Raw genomic sequence first — 15,925 nt, 5'->3', positions numbered from 1 at the left:
TGCAGTGAAAAAAAAAAAAAAAATCATTTACTGCTGCTACATATCATTAGTCTATCACTGGTCCACTGAGGCACGCAAACACTTTTGAATTCTTTGCCAAGACAACAAAATTGCAATAACATATATATATATATATATATAACATATATATATATATATAACATATATATATATAATATATATATATGCAATAACATATACATATATAACACTGCCAACAGCCTTCATGCTAGAAACAGGAAAAAGAGCAAAGCTTGAAATTCACAATGCATCCCCTAGAAAAGAAATACCACATTTAGAGAGACCAACAGCCCATGTCCTGGTGGTCAGCAGCTCTCTGTCAGGAGAGATCCTGTCAGCTCCACTTCCTCCCTCTTGGCAGAAAATGACACTGCTCAGGGCCTCCTGCTTGTCAGGCAGGGAAGCAAAGCTTCAGATTCTTAATTCAGCCACTCTTAGAGAAAATAGTATCTTTTCTAAGAAGCTGGGAACTTCTACTTAATTTGGATCTACTGCAAGCAAAGTAGCAATGTGATATGTAAACACGGCCTCTTCTAAAATCCTCTAACACTTTGCTTTCTGTCTGAAGAGATTTCCAAGGCCTTGTGAGAAGGTTTATGCTACCCTCCTTTAACTGGAGATGTAAATGTGTGGTTATGGGACCAGGCACAACAAAGCCATGCAGCACGATTTGTTGAGCTCATACCTGCTACCAGAACAGTAAAATTCAAAGTCAAAAATCTCCAATTATTGCCTCTGTAATTATCTTTAAAAATTGCTATATATTTATGGCTAGTAACCACTCCTGAATGAACATCAGCCAAAACAATAAAAGGAAAACAAGTTTGCCCAAAAGGATTATAAGGACCTCACTCTCTAACAGAAGCTATGAATAGGATTAAAGGATTAGTTAAGCAAACAAACAGCAGTAGCAAAAATAGTTGAACCAGCTTTTAAACAACACCACAAGAAAAGGTGAGATAAACTGGTCAGAAATATCAGAGGTCTAAGCCAAGGGGCAAAACCCACACTGCTCCAGTCTCCCAGAAGAGAGAGATCTGAAGAGGATGTCTAGGAAAGGATAACTACAAATGTTCCGGTCTTACTTTAATGCGCAAATAAAAGGCTTGAATGATCAGCTGAGACTGCTTTAATAAAGTGGTGACTGCTTGTAATCTCCTGCTGCATATACAGAGAGAGCTAATAAATAGTTAACTACCTCTTTCTCTCTTCTAGGGCATATCAGGTCATGGGTATCATGCTATAAAAGCATTGTGAGGAACACCTCAACCTCATTACACGATCAAATGCATGGACTTTACAAAAGAAATCATAATGCATGCTTCTTTCCACAGTACAGCCAGGGAGGCACACGCTTGCTGTGAAACAGAGTATTCCCTAGAGCACCTATGGAATGAGGAAAATGCAAAGGAGCTTGGTATTAGGGCAGCTGGGAAAGACCACACAATAATTACAAGAATCTCAAATACCATCAAAAAACAAATCATCATCTTCACAAAAATGTACAAGTAGAAGATTACAATAATTTTTAACATATGATTTCCTTCTTTACTTCAATATTTAATCATTGAGAAAGACATCATAAATTCAGTAAATTTTCTGGTAGTCTTTTCATTATGCATTTAAAGCCAAACAACTCAGCCTGTAGTTCCACCCACCTGGATAGTTACACAACAGAATGTGACTCTAATATACAATAAAAAGAGCAAACACAATATACAATATTAAAACGAGCATTCTAGAAAAGCTGGACATTAAAAAAAATTTATCAAAAATATCATAATTAATACCAATGTTAATTCTTCAAAAATTAATGCACTACACTAGTAGCATGACTAGTTATCTAAGGTGTCCTTGTTGTGCCAGCTAACCATACTGTGACCACAGTGCCCTTTGGATCCTGTCACTGGTCACTCAAAGCTTGTCAGTATGTTTTCCATCTGGCTGATGATGATGGAATGAAATCACACCCAACATGTTAAAGCAGTCATTTGTTTGATTTCAGCTTCTGGCAGACCAAACAGTGCCTTGCTCATCGTCTCCAGGAAAACCTTTAAATTACAGTCATCCTTTAGGTTCCTTTCCTGTCCCTATCTTTCTGCCCCAGTTTAAGGACAAGGACGTTTACAGACCAAAATGTCACAGGTTTTTGCAGAAGGAAAATGTAGGCTCTTGAAAGTTAACAATGCATTCAGTCAGATTTCTTGACTTTCATTTCACAACAAAGTTGGACAGCCACAAATGTTATGGAAATATCATCAAACAATGCAGCTACAAAGGTCCTGTTCAGTTTTGGAGTTACCAAAGCTGAGAAGATTTCAGTAAGAGATGAAATATCCTTTGTTCCTATACGTACTATCCATACCTCGCATAGTATCTCTGCCTGTTAAAATAATGAGGAAAGACCCTTGAAGGATGCAAGCTCACACTTTTTTTTTAAACAGATCTCATGCTGATTTAATTTTTATTTCCCCGGATATTAATAAAGGAGTTATTACAATGCAAATATACATAGTATATACAGAATATACTAGAGGAGGTCACTGCCAGAAGATTTATACTACTACCCATCTCTGTAATAACTTGAACCTTGCTGTCTAAACATGGCAAGCATGTGAAATCTATACTAGGTTGCATGAATAAGCTTCCTGCAACAAAAATCTATGAAAGCCAATTGCAAAACAAAGTGTAATAGGAAAACTTTTTTCTAGGTTGCGGTATGGATTTTCCTTAGTCAGTTGAATATCTCCATAAAATATCTCCATCAAACAAAGCATACATAAAAAACATGGTTCCAAAACCTATGAGCAAACATGCAGCAAAAATGAAACATTCTTGTTTCATACTGATGGCTGATGCTTCAATTTTCCTTCACAATTATTTAAAGTTTCTAAAAGCTGTCAAGAACACTTGGCAGACTGAAGCCAAGTATGAGGAGCTGTAACGAGATCTGACTTATATGAGACTTACTGTCCTGATGTCTGCATACAAGCACTTTCTGAAAGGAAGAACCATAGGAACAAATGAACATAAAGAAAGCAAGTGGCTCTAATTCCATCTCTTTACTCTGCCTAAAAGATCCCTTACTCCTTGTATTTATTATTTCTTCCTTACTACTTTTGATCCAAAAAAATCTAGAAGAGGTTATACTGTAGTTACAACACATTAAATAGACAATCCAAAAGTTTTAAGAAATAAAAAAATATATATATTTAATATATGTTCAACTCCAGAAACTAACTTAATTCTTCCAATTTTTCAATTGGAAAACTCTTTTTCAGTCTCTCTCCCTGTAGATCCTCAAAGGACAATTAACACACTTGCAGTTATTTTCAGCTATCCTTGTTTAACATTCTAGATGGGAGGAGTTTGGTTCTATCATCAGAATCAGAAAGCTGTCCATTGAATTCAGCAATAAAAGGTTTAAAGGACAAGTTGGACAATGGATTTGGTTTGTTCTTTATCTGTGGTGATGTAAACCTAGAAAAACCACAAAATAAACTAAGTTTCATTCATGTATAACTAATAACAGTGTTCAATCAGCAAAACTTCTAGAAAAATTGAGCCATGTTCTACTTGAAGTATCTTCTCTTCTACTTGAAGAATCTTCTCTTCAACCTAAACTATTCCATAAGAAAGTTCAGGGAAGCCTCTGTATCCACCAGTTTCCTATATATGTGCTTACAGTTAAAGACTAAAACTAGAGAAAAAGTGCTTCAGCCACAGGTTTCTGATGCTTTAAGGCTTTATTTTCCTCTTTCTTTGGGATTCAGACTGCTGATAGTTGCAGTGCATTTGACCTGAACCAACTTGCTCTAAGCCCATTTAGCTGACACTACAGTTCCTTTATCAGTGAAATCAGAACTTCTGCTACTGACATGTAGGAAACATCGCCTCAGCTCCATCTCTCCTCCACTAATATCTGATGCACAGCTCAAAAGTCATAATATGTCTCTTACTAAAACTATCATGAAAAAACAGTCAAATTTTCTTTTTCTGAAGGACTATATTAAATAACAAGAATACATATTTTGTCTAGCTAAATGAGCTAAATTCTAATAAGAATAATAGATAAATAATAAAAAAATAATTGCTTCCTAGTGCAAACCAGGAATTAGTAGCCACCTCAAGGATAAAGAAATCTCTAACCTGCATCTGTATGTGATAGCTCTGCTTCTCCAAGTCTCTTAAGTTTATAATTTTTTATATAATTTAATAGCCTTTTCAGATGAGGTGAGATTTTGGAAGTTCCACTGCTAGTTGATTGTAGGACATGACATTACCCCCATCACAACATGCCACGTAAAAACATTTCAAGAAATGGTGGTTTGCCTGCTTGTGGTTTTGAATTTCTCAGACTCGAAGACGACAAAAACATGAAGGAGGAGGGGATAATACTTTCAATAATTTTCAAATTTTTTGGCTTTGATAAGGGTATATTTTTACACACTTTAAGGAAAAGATTCTTGAACACTTGGCACACAAAATCCTGGCCAGATTGTTCTTAGAGTTCAGCATTCAATTGTTCCTTTTTACAGAACTTACAAACACATTTTCAGGTTTTGAAATAGCTCACATATTTGTATCATCAGTGAAAGCTCTCCAAATTTCTGATCCTAAATTTACCAAAATTCTGAATGAAAAATTTATTTGTGGTATTTGAAAAACAATGGGGGAGGAAAGTTACAAACTAGACTAATTTTCTGTTGCCTGGTTATTTACTGAAATTTAGTTTGAGCCAGAAATTTCAAAGCAGATCTCATTATTTTTAGTGGGGGAAAATGTAACCCTATTCTACTGAGTTTCAAGCATATTCATTGGTGGTACATTCTAATATGACTGCTGATTCTAAATTATCTTCCCATCTATTTTACTTTACACTGAAAGCATATCTAACTTGAAGAATACCATCTGTTGCCAAAATGTATTTGAATTAGTGGACGTTTCACATTTCTCCCTGGGAAGGACAACCAGGGGGCTGAGATGCTGAACATGACCCAGCAATGTGAGCTTGCCACCCAGAGAGCCAGCTGCAGCCTGGGCTGCATCCAAAGCAGTGTGGGCAGCAGGGCAGGGAGGGGACTCTGCCCCTCTGCTCTGACACCCAGCCTGCAGTGCTGTGTCCAGCTCTGGGGTCCCCAGTGCAGAGAGGAACATGGACCTGTTGAAGCAAGTCCAGAGGAGGCCACAGGCCTGATCAGAGGGCTGGAGCATCTCTCCTACAAAAACAAGCTGAGAGAGCTGGGCTGTTCAGCCTGGGGAAGAGAAGGCTCTGGAGAGACCTTAGAGCACCTTCCAGTACCTGGAGGATGCCAACTACAGGGACTCTTTACAAGGATGCATATTAATAGAACAAGGGGGAATGGCTTTAAACTAAAAGAGATATAGTAGATTTATAGTAGATATTAGGAAGAAATTCTTTATTGTGAGGGTGTTGAGGCATTGGAACAGGTTGCCCAGAGAAGCTGTGGCTGCCCCATCCCTGGCAGTGTTCCAGGCCAGGTCTGAACAACCTGGTCCAGTGGATGGTGTCCCTGCCCATGGCAGGGGAACTGAAACCAGATGGTTTTATGGTCCCTTCCAACCTAAACCATTTTATGAGATCATAAACATGTGATAAATGCATGGCATCATAGACAATAAAGTAATATTACGAGGTAGAGGAACACTCAATATATTCAATTTCTAAGTGCTTCATGAAAAAAATAAGCAACATTGGCTGGAATAATGAAGAGGTGAGAAAGAACCCGTTATGGTCACTGATATTTATAAGGAGTGTTCTCAAATACACAGCCCACAGTCCTATATAAAAAATGTTAATTTCACTTCATTATATTATAAATTAATTTAGCCTCTCTCATTTTTGATCAGTTTAATACCTGAGTCTCATCAGTCAAAAAAACCCAAAAAACAACCCAATTATCCATGGTCACTTTGTTAATAAATATGAAAATCTTTCTATGATATATGGTGGGATTTAATGGATTCCATTACCTGTAAAGTAAGGCCTTAGGTCCTGGAAGCTATATCAACTATTAAACTTGCAAGTGTTCCAACTGAGTTGAAAAGAGCTCATTCCTTCCTCTGCTAAAGCCAATGCCAGATTTTTAAATATCCTGCGATGAAAGTAAGACCTGAATATGAATAGGAAAAAGGCTTTTGTTAGTTTGTTTTCAAATCAAAGATAATAAACATTTCTATGTACCAAGAAAAGTGAAGTGCCTCTGACAGAAAATTTTGAAGCAGTAAAGTATTTTATCTGCCAAATGGGTTGGCTGTAAACATTATTGACGTCTTTTACAGTGCATGCCTTTTTCAATGTTCATCTATGCCTACTAAACTTTAATTGTATGGTATTTTCCTCTGAAAAAAAATCATCACTGAGGAATTGAAAAAGAATTTGTTAGAAAAGAGGAAAAAGTGCTAGACACTTCATATTGTTTTGGTTTGCTCTACTAATCATTGCATTTGTTTCGATATTTTACTTCTACAGCACAAGCTTTCAGGTGTGAAAAAATCTTTTAAGCCTGTTATTGAGTCTAGACAATGCTGGCTATATCTTCCCCTTCTCTTGGGCACCCTGCCATAACCTCTGACTCCACATAGTAAAGTTCATTTTTACTACAAATCCCTTCATCTGGTGAGAAGTCTCAACTGAACCCCAACCCTAATAACCTCTCCTATGTTTCAGATGCTCACCAAGCCCCCTCAGGTACTGTGCCTGTAAGTGGATACCATAAAACATACCTTCTACCTGAGAGAAATCTCTGTTTGCCAACCAAACCCTTGGTATTCCAATAAAATTTACAAACCAGGATGCAGGTATCAGTGAAAGCCATGCATGCTTCTGCAAGATGTTTTTTGCACACAGGTGAATTTCACCTGCTTTTTGTGGTTTTTCCTTACCCTATCCTTGATCTTAGCTATAGCCTGTGTAGCCTACTTATATCTCAGCTTGTACCCAACCACTCTATTCAAAAGCTGCTGCTAAAATTATCCCTTTCATGCTGCTAAGACCCTGAGAGACATTCATATTCAAATCAAACCCTTCATTCTCTGCTTCAAGTTCACAGTTCTTCTCTCAAATACAAGGCCCAGAAAAACACAACACATACTTGGCTTTCAATTTGTTCTGATTATTTTAAAACTTTCCTTCTCCCCATTATGCTCTTTAGACCTTAATGTCCATTTTATTTTCTGTACTGTTCCTAAGTTTAGTGGTCCATTTTGCTGACTGGATATAAACTCATGAGTTCACAAATTTATGTTCTTCCATAAAACACACATGCTTGAAGTGGGGAGGTCATGTCAGGAGAAGGGGAGTTTAACCACCACCTCTGTGAGCCAGAACAAAATCTAGAAAAATAATCACAGTTGTATTGTCACAGTTCATCACACTTCTGAACATTATAACTTGAAAAGAGAGACTCTAAACTCAAATTTTAGGTCATCTTACCTAAAAATATGGAGAAAATCTAAGCAACTTCAGTCTAAGATGGTGTCAAAGCATAATCTTTTTAAAACATTGCAAACCTTCTGCAAAACTGGTTTGTTGTAAGAAAAAAAACTAAAACCTGCAAAACAGGTAAGTAGTTCATTCTCTTTCAGAGTGTATTCTTGTTTTGTTTTCACTTCTGATTCAAAAAGCTCCTGACTCTGGCAAGCCAAAAAGAGAGCTGACAAAAAGTAAAATAATAATGCCCATCTTGAACCTAATTTTATACTCCTCTGATTTCTTCTCCTATATCACTGAATTCAATTAGCTTACATTTATTCTCATTTAATCTATTTAATCTCTCAGTACTCATCTGTGACTGACACAAGGCACTGTTGCCATTACCCTGCAACCGTCGCCTGCTCGCCCACACTTTTTATCACCAAGGGAGCTCATCCTTTCCATTTCCTACCCATCAACAGCCCAGACACCAAGGATGAGATGGAAAAAAAACAAGATGATCAATTAAAAAAATCAGTTTTATGGAACTCCCCACCTGGTAATGTGTGTTCTCAGACACAGACTTGTGTGTCACTGAGGCTCTCCCTGCAGCAGTTTCCCAGGGTTATCAAAACAGCGCTGAGCATCCAGAGATGCTGCCCATCATCATTTTCATGCTGAAAGCTGGGAGGATATCTGTTCCTTGACTATGCTTCACTTTAATTATCAGGTTGCAATTAACACCCTGCCACTCTTTTCTGTTTGCTTTGCTTTGCTCCATTTCCTGCAAACTGATTAAAAAAGAGAGAGAGAAAGAATAAGGCTTCCAGAACCTTAGTTTACCCAATAACATGATTTTATATCTGAAAGAACATTTTCATGTTTTAATTCTCTTTCTAATTATTTTCTGTGCCCTGCATTCAGCATTTCCCAAAATTTGCCTATCAATGACATGAAAAGATTATCTTTTTCATGTTGCTAGCAGAGAGTCAGGGAGTTAAATCAATCTGAAATTATTCTAAACCTTCAACTCATTTACCCCAGCCTTATTTCATCCTCTTACTTCCTGATTCAGGATTTCTGTGTTACACTGTTGTTATTGAATGCCTAGGGTGAATAGTTCCAGATACTGAGAGAAGTTTAACACTTAAGTAAAATTATGACATATTATTAGGTTTTTACTGTGGAAGAAGAGAAAATCTTTAAAGATGTTATGTTGAAATCTTGAAAGTATTAACAAATGTTTTATCTAAGGATCAAAAACCTTTTGAAGAATGATAGGTAAAGCACAGCAGCTCTGCTGGGTTCAGTTTGCACAATTTCTCCTTACTTAATGTCTTCTTTTTTTTTTTCCCCCTATGTAGAAGGCTTGAAAACTCTCAAAACCATAAGCATTGGGGCAATTTAATTCACTAAGTTTCTACAGTAGGATTCAGTTTTCAGAAGTTACAAATCCCTGGGAATTTTTCCATAATTCTTAGCTTTATAGATCATAGGCAAGATGCAACAGAATTGGAAGAAGGGTGTTACACAGAAAAAAAGGCCATGTAAAAATCAGAAAAGAAACCCAAAGATGTAACTCTGTGTGTGTATGGTAAATTAAATATTCTTTATATATATAAAAAAATAAATGTTTACTTAATGTTCTGCCTATACAGAAAAACAGAGTAGACCTCATAAACCAGCACAATACACCTGCTGACTCCCAGTATAGCAAGTCCTATTTCTCAGCAAGGAAATGTTTCAGCAGATGAAAAAGCCTGTCTGGTTCTGAACTCCCAGAGACTTGCTGCACAAGTGAGAGGTCTGTCAGGGCACCAGTGACAGGAACCAGGCTGCAGCAGTCCTACTGCAAATAGGTGCCTTTCCAGCTCGAGTCCTGAAGCAGAAAGAAGAAAGAGTGGCCCCAATCTCCACGAGTCGCTGTACTGTTAATTGGAAAACACCTTCTTCACTTGACCATTGAACTTTTCCTTCTTCAGAACAATCCTCTGAAGAAGATCATCCCTTATAGTGCTATATTCAAGGTCCACGTTAAACAGGGAAAAAGCAAGAGTCATTGTGCAGTGGTTGATCTATAGAGTCAATTCTCTCACATTATATGAACTGTATTAACGTGTAATTTAATTTTTGTAGAAGCCCTTCTTCAGTAGTTTATGACCCTTCCATAGTATAGTTAAGGTAAAATTCATTTACTATAGTTCATTATCAGTAAGGCTTAAGAACAAAACACTTGTTTTGTTTATTTTCAATTGAACTTTGAGTAGCACCAGCTTCCTCCTGTTTGGAATAAAAGATGTTACGCTGGGTGGGGAGGTAATAGGCCCTCCCTTCTGCCTTGAATCCCCTCTTGCCACCTACATAAACGCATATCCAACTGCAGTCACACTACAAGCTTCCAAAAGCAATTCCATTTGCAGAGCACTCCGGCCAAAGCAAGGTTCCTCCTCTCCATTCTCCTTTCCATGCAGGAATGGCCACCTGTGGCAGTATCCTGTGCTCCTCCAGCCATGTTACCATTTCACAGCAAGCTAATAGGAGCAAGAGGAGGCTAACTGCCTGGAATAAGAGGATAAAGGTAATGGAGCTGAAACAGAATAGGAAATATGAGACATTTTAATGCTGTTGTAACTGCATGCTTCTAGCAATTTTTGGCCCCGTGATTGTCTTATGTAAGATTCAGACTCTTCTGAGTTAACCAAGCTGCATAACCCTGCAGAGGGTGTTCATGCTCCCTTCCCTCTGGGGAGCACTGTTCTCTTTCTGAGAAAGACAAAGATAACCTTATGTCACTGTGACAGAAACCTGGGGACTCAGCTGCATTTTAGCCAAAACCCCAGGTGAGATTAGGCTGAGTTTGAACCTCAAAGCAAGGGTAAATCTGAATTTGTATCCTCAGCTTATAGTGAAGCTCAATGCAGGCATCCAAAAATCAATGCACTAAAGCTAAAAGCTTAGTATGGAGTCCCCCAACCTGATTGCTCCTGATTTTTTTTTTCCCCACTTCTTTTCTTTGACTCTGAGCAGTACTTTTCAATCAGTAACACATTGGTGTCACAGAAGGCTGTACATTCTCACAAACAACCCTGAGGACACTCATTAACCTGAGGAATTCATTTTAGATCTTGTCCATTATGCAAATAAGAGGTACAATTTGTTCTAGTTTTCTGTGTAGCATTATTGATTTACGTAACTCCGGGTTAGTCTTGACAACATACTTTTTAATCAGGAGAACAAAATGAGGCTTCTGAGTTCAAATAAAAAGGAAAACTGAACCAGAGTTTTTAATAAATTTTAAAAAGTAGGTGAAACTGCTGCTAAAGGCGAGGTATGAAAATTATATTGACCATACAATATCTATTTGATGCCAATCAATGAAGTAAATTGCCTGGAATGGATGACAAAGTATTTATCATCCGAGGATTGATTACATAAGCAAAATATACTTATTTTGATATACCAAAAATTGATTGTTCCCTGGGGATTTGATTCAATGTTAGACTTCTAAATACTCCAAACTCTGTGCTTTCTAAAACCTGCAGTAACTGATCCTTCCCAACACAGTAGTTCTCAGCAGCCTGCTGACAGATCTCAGAGCCAGGTGTGGCTTTGGTAGCGCACAGCAGAGGGAGTGAGGTCTCCAGCCATCCCCACCACACAATCTTTTGGGACAGCTCCAGGTCCTGCACATGCCCTGGCACCCAACACACTACTTCCCAGCTCTTATCCCATTTCCTTCAGATAACATGAGTAACAAGCTGAGTAACTTGCTAAAAACACATATATAAAATCAGTTTTCCTTGCAGCTCATGGAAAAGCTCACAGCAAGCCAAGAGCAAGGATAAATCATTTAAATGGAGACACCGATCGATGCAGCAATCGTAAACCTGCGGCACAAACGCCGGCATCTGAACATGGCGCTCCATCAGGGGCACGCACGCGCAAGCTGGGACTTCTCTTTGCTGCTGCCCAAATAACAGTCAGGCTGGGACAGGAGGCAGACCAGACAATATGGACAGGGAAAGAAGGAAGGACCCTTGAACATGAAAGTGTTGGGGAGCAGCTCAATGAGAGGACAGGATTCAGGACTTGCAAGAAGCGCGTTTTTCCTCCTCTGAACACAAAAAGCACGTTCAAGCTCCCCTTTGCATTTTGTGTCCTCACAGAAATGCAGTTCACAAAAGTGTCCTTTGTATGAGTGATGACGCAGGTGTTACTCTACATCCTCATCAGGTTTTTTTACACTACCTATTAAGCACAGAATGTCCAGGATTACAGTGACTGTGAGCTTTCCTTAGGGAATAGATAGAAAAATCGGAAAATAAGAAAATAAGTTAAGACCACCTGCCAAAATAGACAAAAGGTCACCCGCAAGCAAGAGCCTCGAAGGATTTTGTATATTTTTTCTACGAGGTATGACCTCCCCAAAAATACTCTTGCTTTTTTCCCTTCCAATAAAGAGTGGATTTGGATTTTTTTTTTTTTTCATGGAGTATTTAAGAATCTTGATGCAGCTATTAGAGATTCAATTTCAGAGGTTTAAGCAGGAAAAGTCAAAAGCCTTTTGGGGAACTATATGAAATAAGAAATAATCTATACTGATATAAACTCTAATATCCTCCTGAGTCCAGGTTACAGTCACATTTCAAGGCTCCTATTTACTTCCTACTAGCTTTCCTGCTCCGCCTGACAGAGAAGGGCACTAGAATAGGTAAATATGGGAATGTTGCACTTTTGTGGTTATGCAGCTGTGGTTTAAATAAAATTTTCACAATAAGATAAGCAATGGAAAAGACCTGAGGCACTGTGAAATATCCATCTTTGGAGATATTCAGAATCTGACTGGAAAATGAATCAGGTGACCTCCAGAGACCCCTCCATCATAAATTATTCTGTGGTTCTATGAACTTTGGGTTTTTGCAATCTAATAAAACAGTTGATTGAAGGGTTTGTATTTGACTGTAGCTTTGAACAATTACACTTCAAACTGAGCAAACCTGACTGTGACCAACCACAGTGAACCAGGAGCACCTCTGGGACAGCTCAAGGCAGCAGACCCTTCACCTGCCAGCAAAAGAGCTCCAACCACCAAGAGGAGCTGTGCCCAGACACCCAAAGCTGCCACCTGCTCTCCTGCTGCCTGTTTCAGGTTGAAACATCTCTTTAAGCATATGTTTTCAGCAGAACAATAAAAAAATATTATATTCCCCTTCAGAGCAGCTTTCAAAATGCATAAATTGCTTTTTAACTCATTTGGGCTCTGGAACGTTTTTCAAAACATTTTCTGTGTAATGTCAGTGGGAGCTCACTCAACCTATCAGTCTAACAGTTCCTTTTAAGAGGGTTCATATGTTAAGTGGTTGCAGGATCAGTTGGGTAATGAGCATGGCAGCCCAGAAGGATGAGGGGGGCAAAAGGCTGCTAGCACACCCATCTGCCCTCCACATGTGCCTCCCTCCCTGGCTGGCACGGAGCCCTGTGTCACTGGGGCTGATCCCCAGCAGTGATCACAGACAGAGCCATCAGAGAGGGGGAAAGGGCCGAGCGCACGGAGCCCTTCCCATTGGCAGCATCCCCAGAAATGTTTTCCTGACATTTCATGCACTGAGATGCTGGCAGGATTGCAAGTGACAGATACTGAAGGACTCACCATTGTGACACAGTGCAATAGCAAAGAGCTGGACTAATAGGCTCCTAAGCACCATCTGATTGCTTTGGCTACCAGTTAGCTCCATGGACCACGATTTCTATGAATGCACATTTCAGCTTCTCAAAACGTGCGTGACACACTACTTTAAATAAATAAATTTAAAAACAAACTCCCTGAAACCAAGGCTTTCCTAGAATGATGAAAGGGATGAAGGCAGTCTTTGCTGAAGAAGACTGCCTAGCTCTTGAGCATTTTGCTTGCCAATGATGTCAGAAATAATGCTTACCTTTGTTACAGGTACACTGTTCTCTAACATGTAAATCCCCTATCACAAGATTCTTACTGGAGAAAGCTATTCAATCACAGCAACAATCTGCTCATGTTTAAAAAAGGGAGCTGAAAGTTCAAAAATAGTTATAAGGTACGTCAAACACAGCCAATGCATTAATCAGCCACTTGCCTTACTCTCCTGAGGGCTGTGAAACATTCAGTTTTACTGCAGGAAAAAAGGAGACTAGCAGTATGATTTTTTCATCTGCCTATGCTTTCTGCCTGGGATTTAATCCTGCATATAGATACACAATATTATTCCCACCCAAGCTATCTGTTTTGCATCACAAAATGAACCATTCCCCATTTGAAGGGGCTGTCAGTTATCTGTGTTTTGTTAAGCATAAAGCAATACTTGCTATTCCAAATCCCACACTGCTGACAGTCACTTAGGAATGTGAATAAAGTCACTTGAATTATTTAGAATAGTGAATAGAATACATTATTCCATTGTTCAATTTCAACAATTACATCAAGATAACAACATAATTTCAGTTAAGTACATGTCAATGGTTGACCCTGATTGAGATTGAGGTAGATTCAACTCGTGCTTGTTTGAGGAGTAAATCATGATATTCCAAGAAAACAGAGGTGAAAAACAGGATATTCTGATAATCATTTTAGGAACAAGGGCTGAGACACTCCAAGAAGATGGGGCGTGTATAAGCAAAATGTAAAACCTCGTTAAGGCAGAGTTTTATTGGTATGGACCTGCTGGAGGACACATCTCTTGGATAAAACTGACTATGAACACTAATAACTGCTGCTTATATAGCCTAGAACTAATGTGTTTCCAGAAAGCAATTCAGTTGGCTGATAGATATACTGGATTTTTTAATAAGGTGTTTACCTTTTTCATTCAGAATTTAGGAGGCACAAAATATTCCCGTATTCTTCTGCAGCACATTTTCTTGTTAAATTTTTCATTTCCCCAAAAGCGTGGCCCGCTCACAGCACTATGGCTGCTCTACGTGTGCTCCTAGTAATCATTTATGAGGTGGGTTTTTTACCTCAGACCTTTGAATCTTATTCTTTAGAAACACAATATCTTTTTTTTTCTTCAGAGAAAAAAATTTCCTAGAGACATCTTCCCCACCATAAACATTAGACAGAATTAGTAGTTCAATATAAAGAGATTAAAGAAGCTGGAATAATGTCTATTCCAGCCCAGAGATGCAGAGTAACAAAGGCTAAAGAGAAAACATAGTATTAAGAAAATGAAGCTTTAAAGCCTCTCCATCAGAAATTGAGTTTATGTTTAAAAGTAACGATACTGTGAACAAGAAGGCTGCCTACAACATGTGGTTTAGGAAACTGTCAATACTTGAGCCACATTTATCTTTAAAACACTTTTTTTTTTTTTTGGAAAAGCAAGAAGCAGTTTTGTTTAATGTGTTATCATCAAAGATGAGGAAAATGTAAATAGAGAATACAGATTTCAAAATCAAACATGGCACCTGAAGTCAAATTTGATAAGGAACTTCTCACTAATGGTTTTGACATATTCAGTGGATTACACTGATCTATCTGAAGCTTGCTGAAACCACTTCTATGAAGTAACTTAACTTACAATTGTCCCAAAGCTATTTGGGTGGTGTTACAGCAAAGATCTACAGAAATACCAAACTATCCAAAAGTTGTCAGATTTTGTCATAAATTCATCCATTGGACCATCATCTTAAAACACATTTTGAAAGCACCTCTAAAAGAACAAACTGTATTCAGTCATGTCAGTAACTATACTCAGTAACAATTACTGGAGTAGCAACGAGGTTACTCAGGGGATAGTAGCAGTCCTGGAACGAAATGAAATTCCAGAAAAACAGAGGAAGCAAGCCAGCTCTGTTCTCCAAGCCACCTTTCCTAACACACCCATAAATAACAAACCTTCACAAACATAAGCAACATCTTGTCACAGAGAAACACTACAATGTTTATACAATTTTTCCACAGAGAAAACATGACAGAACAAACTATTTGTAACAGATTAGTCACATTACTAAAATATCTCAGGGAGAACACTCTAAGCCACTGGTAGAACTGGAAGGAACAGTCCAGGTTTAATACTTATGTAACAAAACAGGATCTCATGATTTTTACAGCATAATTTTCCTGAATGAAAAAAAAAAATTGTTTTAGAAAAAAAATAATGAATACAGAGGATTTATAGAGAATGTAAGTAAATACAGCACAATGACAGCCAAGACAAGTAGATCTTTACCACCAGGGAGTTGAGGAGGAAGCTGAGTGGCAATGAATACCAAATTTCCCTAACTTACCTCAGTTACAGAGTTAAAAATAAACTCTACCAGTCCAGAAGACTGCAGTGTGTCCTGTGTTATTAGTTTTTGTACACAAGTGTGACAGTTTGGAGACTATGCCAATGTCAACTCCTCAATTCCACAATTTCATTTGACTTGGAAAATAATCTTTACTATGGACTGAAGCATTCATTCTCCAACTGTAGCTTGACACTTAGAGGAAGACAA

At 38.2% G+C, this 15,925-nt stretch overlaps 1 long non-coding RNA gene across 1 annotated transcript in view; it reads right to left on the bottom strand.

Annotated features, from left to right (window-relative positions):
* The window catches only part of LOC135304995 (uncharacterized), a 657,910-nt gene that overhangs the window by 561,449 nt on the left and 80,536 nt on the right, over positions 1-15,925 (bottom strand). Inside the window, exons 17-18 of the long non-coding RNA XR_010366252.1 lie at positions 8,013-8,247; positions 6,016-6,155 (exon numbers count right to left, since the gene is read on the bottom strand). This is a non-coding gene — a long non-coding RNA (uncharacterized LOC135304995). The remainder of the gene's footprint in view (positions 1-6,015; positions 6,156-8,012; positions 8,248-15,925) is intronic.

The sequence above is a fragment of the Passer domesticus genome, chromosome 7 (genome assembly GCF_036417665.1).
Source record: "Passer domesticus isolate bPasDom1 chromosome 7, bPasDom1.hap1, whole genome shotgun sequence".
Classification (NCBI taxonomy): domain Eukaryota; kingdom Metazoa; phylum Chordata; class Aves; order Passeriformes; family Passeridae; genus Passer; species Passer domesticus.
Note: the sequence above shows the minus strand (reverse complement) of the source record. Positions and strands in the feature narration are given on the sequence as shown.